The sequence below is a fragment of the Oncorhynchus keta genome, chromosome 4 (genome assembly GCF_023373465.1).
Source record: "Oncorhynchus keta strain PuntledgeMale-10-30-2019 chromosome 4, Oket_V2, whole genome shotgun sequence".
Classification (NCBI taxonomy): Eukaryota; Metazoa; Chordata; class Actinopteri; order Salmoniformes; family Salmonidae; genus Oncorhynchus; species Oncorhynchus keta.
The window spans coordinates 52,818,961-52,824,611 of NC_068424.1; the positions used below are offsets into that span (position 1 = coordinate 52,818,961).

General features: G+C 44.5%; 1 long non-coding RNA gene across 1 annotated transcript; it reads left to right on the forward strand.

The window, feature by feature from the left end:
- The first annotated feature begins 908 nt into the window (after positions 1–908).
- On the forward strand, positions 909–5,359 carry LOC127916216 (uncharacterized). The gene is made up of 3 exons (XR_008094023.1): positions 909–2,642; positions 3,183–3,278; positions 4,737–5,359. It is a non-coding gene; the product is annotated as an uncharacterized LOC127916216 (long non-coding RNA).
- The last annotated feature ends 292 nt before the right edge of the window (positions 5,360–5,651 follow it).

The window sequence follows — 5,651 nt, forward strand, 5'->3', positions numbered from 1 at the left end:
ATAAGCTCAAATTACAATCACATCAGAGCCAGCGGGAAGTTCAGTACAGATAATTTAGACATTCCAAACTATCCACTGCATCCAGCCAATATCGACCTGTGTGGAAATGAACCCCTGGTCTCATCATTAGCACAGAGCCGGAGTACTCAGTGAGTGCTACATAGGCTAGCCTGCTACCTAGCGTTACACCTAACAGGGTCTGTTTAAAAGCTGCTTTATTGTCTCTAATTCATTATCGCTACCTCTCAGTCTGTCTAATGGTCTTTAACCAGATTAAGAACATTAGCTATGTCATGGTCTCCAGTCTTACTGTAAGTAAAGACCATAGCAACAACGCTCCTCTGCTCTTTCCTCGGCCTCCTGTTTGTAGCGTTGAAACAGTTAGGATTGATCCCACTAAGTACAGAGGTGCTTATAGTACAGTAGTTTGAATTGTTGCACATCTAACTGACTGATATCTATGCTTGCATATTGGCACGATAAGTCACAAACATTTATGCTATCTGCTGATGTATAATTATTATTATTATTATTTTATTTCACCTTTATTTAACCAGGTAGGCTAGTTGAGAACAAGTTCTCATTTGCAACTGCGACCTGGCCAAGATAAAGCATAGCAGTGTGAACAGACAACACAGAGTTACACACGGAGTAAACAATTAACAAGTCAATAACACAGTAGAAAAAAAAGAAAAAAAGGGAGTCTATATACAATGTGTGCAAAAGGCATGAGGAGGTAGGCGAATAATTACAATATTGCAGAATAACATTGGAGTGATAAATGATCAGATGATCATGTACAGGTAGAGATATTGGTGTGCAAAAGAGCAGAAAAGTAAATAAATAAAAACTGTGGGGATGAGGTAAGTGAAAATGGGTGGGCTATTTACCAATAGACTATGTACAGCTGCAGCGATCGGTTAGCTGCTCAGATAGCTGATGTTTGAAGTTGGTGAGGGAGATAAAAGTCTCCAACATCAGCGATTTTTGCAATTTGTTCCAGTCACAGGCAGCATGGGTGTTGCCATCGTGACCAGTGAACTGAGATAAGGCGGAGCTTTACCTAGCATGGCCTTGTAGATGACCTGGAGCCAGTGGTTCTGGCGACGAATATGTAGCGAGGGCCAGCCGACTAGAGCATACAAGTCGCAGTGGTGGGTAGTATAAGGTGCTTTAGTGACAAAACGGATGGCACTGTGATAAACTGCATCCAGTTAGCTGAGTAGAGTGTTGGAAGCAATTTTGTCGATGACATCGCCGAAGTCGAGGATCGGTAGGATAGTCAGTTTTACTAGGGTAAGCTTGGCAGCGTGAGTGAAGGAGGCTTTGTTGCGGAATAGAAAGCCGACTCTTGATTTGATTTTCGATTGGAGATGTTTGATATGAGTCTGGAAGGAGAGTTTGCAGTCGAGCCAGACACCTCGGTACTTATAGGTGTCCACATATTCAAGGTCGGAACCATCCAGTGTGGTGATGCTAGTCGGGCATGCGGCTGCGGTATAATGCTGAATGAACACAAACAATGGTAAAAAACAACCCAGTTTATTTGATATATTTGTATCTACCATAACAATTGATCCCTGCAGCATGTCTGTCTGCCAGAATCACATGTTCAAAGACAATCTTTCAATTACAGCAAGACATACTGAATTTGAAAAGCTTCCCCTTAAGAAAACAATCAGATCAGTTTCTAGAGGTCAAAAGACTATCTGACCAGCAGAGTTCAGGGACATGGTTCAATACCCCAGAGTTCCCTTAGTTCCCTGGTGATGATTCCCTGTTTGTGTCATTTAGAGAGTGAAAACCTGGCCTCTGCTCTTAATCCAGCGTGTAGGATGATGAGCATGGGGTAAAATATATATTCCACACATCTAATCCCACTTGGAATGAGTAGCTGTGCGATCAGCCCGGATGAACTCCAGATAACGGGACCGCAAATTGGAAATGATACGCATCGTTAGCTAGCGGAACGTTTCATATCCACACTTCAGGAGCCGATCAAAGGAGGTTAATTGAAAATTTCGTTCCGTTTTTCTTTTCCCCCTGCTGTTCCACTGTAAAGCTGATGTGGTGCTGAAAAGAAGATGTTAGATCTACATGTATAGCATCAGCCTGTTGGCTATGTGTGACTGCAGAGTGATGAAGACCAGGCTGTAAGAAGCATAACAACTACAGTGTTAGGTAGAGGCCGTACAGGTTAGACAGTGTGTTAGGTAGAGGCTGTACAGGTTAGACAGTGTGTTAGGTTGAGGCTGTACAGGTTAGACAGTGTGTTAGGTAGAGGCTGTACAGGTTAGACAGTGTGTTAGGTAGAGGCTGTACAGGTTAGACAGTGTGTTAGGTAGAGGCTGTACAGGTTAGACAGTGTGTTAGAGAGAGGCTGTACAGGTTAGACAGTGTGTTAGGTAGAGCTGTACAGGTTAGACAGTGTGTTAGGTAGAGGCTGTACAGGTTAGACAGAGTGTTAGGTAGAGGAGGTACAGGTTAGACAGTGTGTTAGAGAGAGGCTGTACAGGTTAGACAGTGTGTTAGGTAGAGGCTATACAGGTTAGACAGTGTGTTAGGTAGAGCTGTACAGGTTAGACAGTGTGTTAGGTAGAGGCTGTACAGGTTAGACAGTGTGTTAGGTAGAGGAGGTACAGGTTAGACAGTGTGTTAGGTAGAGGCTGTACAGGTTAGACAGTGTGTTAGGTAGAGGCTGTACAGGTTAGACAGTGTGTTAGGTAGAGGCTGTACAGGTTAGACAGTGTGTTAGGTAGAGGATGTACAGGTTAGATAGTGTGTTAGGTAGAGCTGTACAGGTTAGGCAGTGTGTTAGGTAGAGCTGTTCAGGTTAGACAGTGTGTTAGGTAGAGGCTGTACAGGTTAGACAGTGTGTTAGGTAGAGGCTGTACAGGTTAGACAGTGTGTTAGGTAGAGCTGTATAGGTTAGACAGTGTGTTAGGTAGAGGCTGTACAGGTTAGACAGTGTGTTAGGTAGAGGCTGTACAGGTTAGACAGTGTGTTAGGTAGAGGCTATACAGGTTAGACAGTGTGTTAAGTAGAGTCTGTACAGGTTAGACAGTGTGTTAGGTAGAGGCTGTACAGGTTAGACAGTGTGTTAGGTAGAGGCTGTACAGGTTAGACAGTGTGTTAGAGAGAGGCTGTACAGGTTAGACAGTGTGTTAGGTAGAGCTGTACAGGTTAGACAGTGTGTTAGGTAGAGGCTGTACAGGTTAGACAGAGTGTTAGGTAGAGGAGGTACAGGTTAGACAGTGTGTTAGAGAGAGGCTGTACAGGTTAGACAGTGTGTTAGGTAGAGGCTATACAGGTTAGAAAGTGTGTTAGGTAGAGCTGTACAGGTTAGACAGTATGTTAGGTAGAGGCTGTACAGGTTAGACAGTGTGTTAGGTAGAGGAGGTACAGGTTAGACAGTGTGTTAGGTAGAGGCTGTACAGGTTAGACAGTGTGTTAGGTAGAGGCTGTACAGGTTAGACAGTGTGTTAGGTAGAGGCTGTACAGGTTAGACAGTGTGTTAGGTAGAGGCTGTACAGGTTAGACAGTGTGTTAGGTAGAGGATGTACAGGTTAGATAGTGTGTTAGGTAGAGCTGTACAGGTTAGACAGTGTGTTAGGTAGAGCTGTTCAGGTTAGACAGTGTGTTAGGTAGAGGCTGTACAGGTTAGACAGTGTGTTAGGTAGAGGCTGTACAGGTTAGACAGTGTGTTAGGTAGAGCTGTATAGGTTAGACAGTGTGTTAGGTAGAGGCTGTACAGGTTAGACAGTGTGTTAGGTAGAGGCTGTACAGGTTAGACAGTGTGTTAGGTAGAGGCTGTACAGGTTAGACAGTGTGTTAGGTAGAGCTGTATAGGTTAGACAGTGTGTTAGGTAGAGGCTGTATAGGTTAGATAGTGTGTTAGGTAGAGCTGTACAGGTTAGACAGTGTGTTAGGTAGAGGCTGTACAGGTTAGACAGTGTGTTGGGTAGAGGGTGTACAGGTTAGACAGTGTGTTAGGTAGAGCTGTACAGGTTAGACAGTGTGTTAGGTAGAGGCTGTATAGGTTAGATAGTGTGTTAGGTAGAGCTGTACAGGTTAGACAGTGTGTTAGGTAGAGGCTGTACAGGTTAGACAGTGTGTTAGGTAGAGGAGGTACAGGTTAGACAGTGTGTTAGGTAGAGGCTGTACAGGTTAGACAGTGTGTTAGGTAGAGGCTGTACAGGTTAGACAGTGTGTTAGGTAGAGGCTGTACAGGTTAGACAGTGTGTTAGGTAGAGGATGTACAGGTTAGATAGTGTGTTAGGTAGAGCTGTACAGGTTAGACAGTGTGTTAGGTAGAGCTGTTCAGGTTAGACAGTGTGTTAGGTAGAGGCTGTACAAGTTAGACAGTGTGTTAGGTAGAGGCTGTACAGGTTAGACAGTGTGTTAGGTAGAGCTGTATAGGTTAGACAGTGTGTTAGGTAGAGGCTGTACAGGTTAGACAGTGTGTTAGGTAGAGGCTGTACAGGTTAGACAGTGTGTTAGGTAGAGGCTGTACAGGTTAGACAGTGTGTTAGGTAGAGCTGTATAGGTTAGACAGTGTGTTAGGTAGAGGCTGTATAGGTTAGATAGTGTGTTAGGTAGAGCTGTACAGGTTAGACAGTGTGTTAGGTAGAGGCTGTACAGGTTAGACAGTGTGTTGGGTAGAGGGTGTACAGGTTAGACAGTGTGTTAGGTAGAGCTGTACAGGTTAGACAGTGTGTTAGGTAGAGGCTGTACAGGTTAGACAGTGTGTTAGGTAGAGGCTATACAGGTTAGACAGTGTGTTAGGTAGAGCTGTACAGGTTAGACAGTGTGTTAGGTAGAGGCTGTACAGGTTAGACAGTGTGTTATAGGTAGAGGAGATACAGGTTAGACAGTGTGTTAGGTAGAGGCTCTTCAGGTTAGACAGTGTGTTAGGTAGAGGCTGTACAGGTTAGACAGTGTGTTAGGTCGAGCTGTAAAGGTTAGACAGCGTGTTAGGTAGAGGCTGTACAGGTTAGACAGTGTGTTAGAGAGAGGCTGTACATGTTAGACAGTGTGTTGGGTAGAGGGTGTACAGGTTAGACAGTGTGTTAGGTAGAGCTGTACAGGTCAGACAGTGAGTTAGGTAGAACTGTACAGGTTAGACAGTGTGTTAGGTAGAGCTGTACAGGTTAGACAGTGTGTTAGGTAGAGCTGCTCAGGTTAGACAGTGTGTTAGGTAGAGGCTGTACAGGTTAGACAGTGTGTTAGGTAGAGGCTGTACAGGTTAGACAGTGTGTTAGGTAGAGCTGTATAGGTTAGACAGTGTGTTAGGTAGAGGCTGTATAGGTTAGATAGTGTGTTAGGTAGAGCTGTACAGGTTAGACAGTGTGTTAGGTAGAGGCTGTACAGGTTAGACAGTGTGTTAGGTAGAGGCTGTACAGGTTAGACAGTGTGTTAGGTAGAGGCTGTACAGGTTAGACAGTGTGTTAGGTAGAGGAGGTACAGGTTAGACAGTGTGTTAGGTAGAGGCTGTACAGGTTAGACAGTGTGTTAGGTAGAGGCTGTACAGGTTAGACAGTGTGTTAGGTAGAGGCTGTACAGGTTAGACAGTGTGTTAGGTAGAGGATGTACAGGTTAGATAGTGTGTTAGGTAGAGCTGTACAGGTTAGACAGTGTGTTAGGTAGAGCTG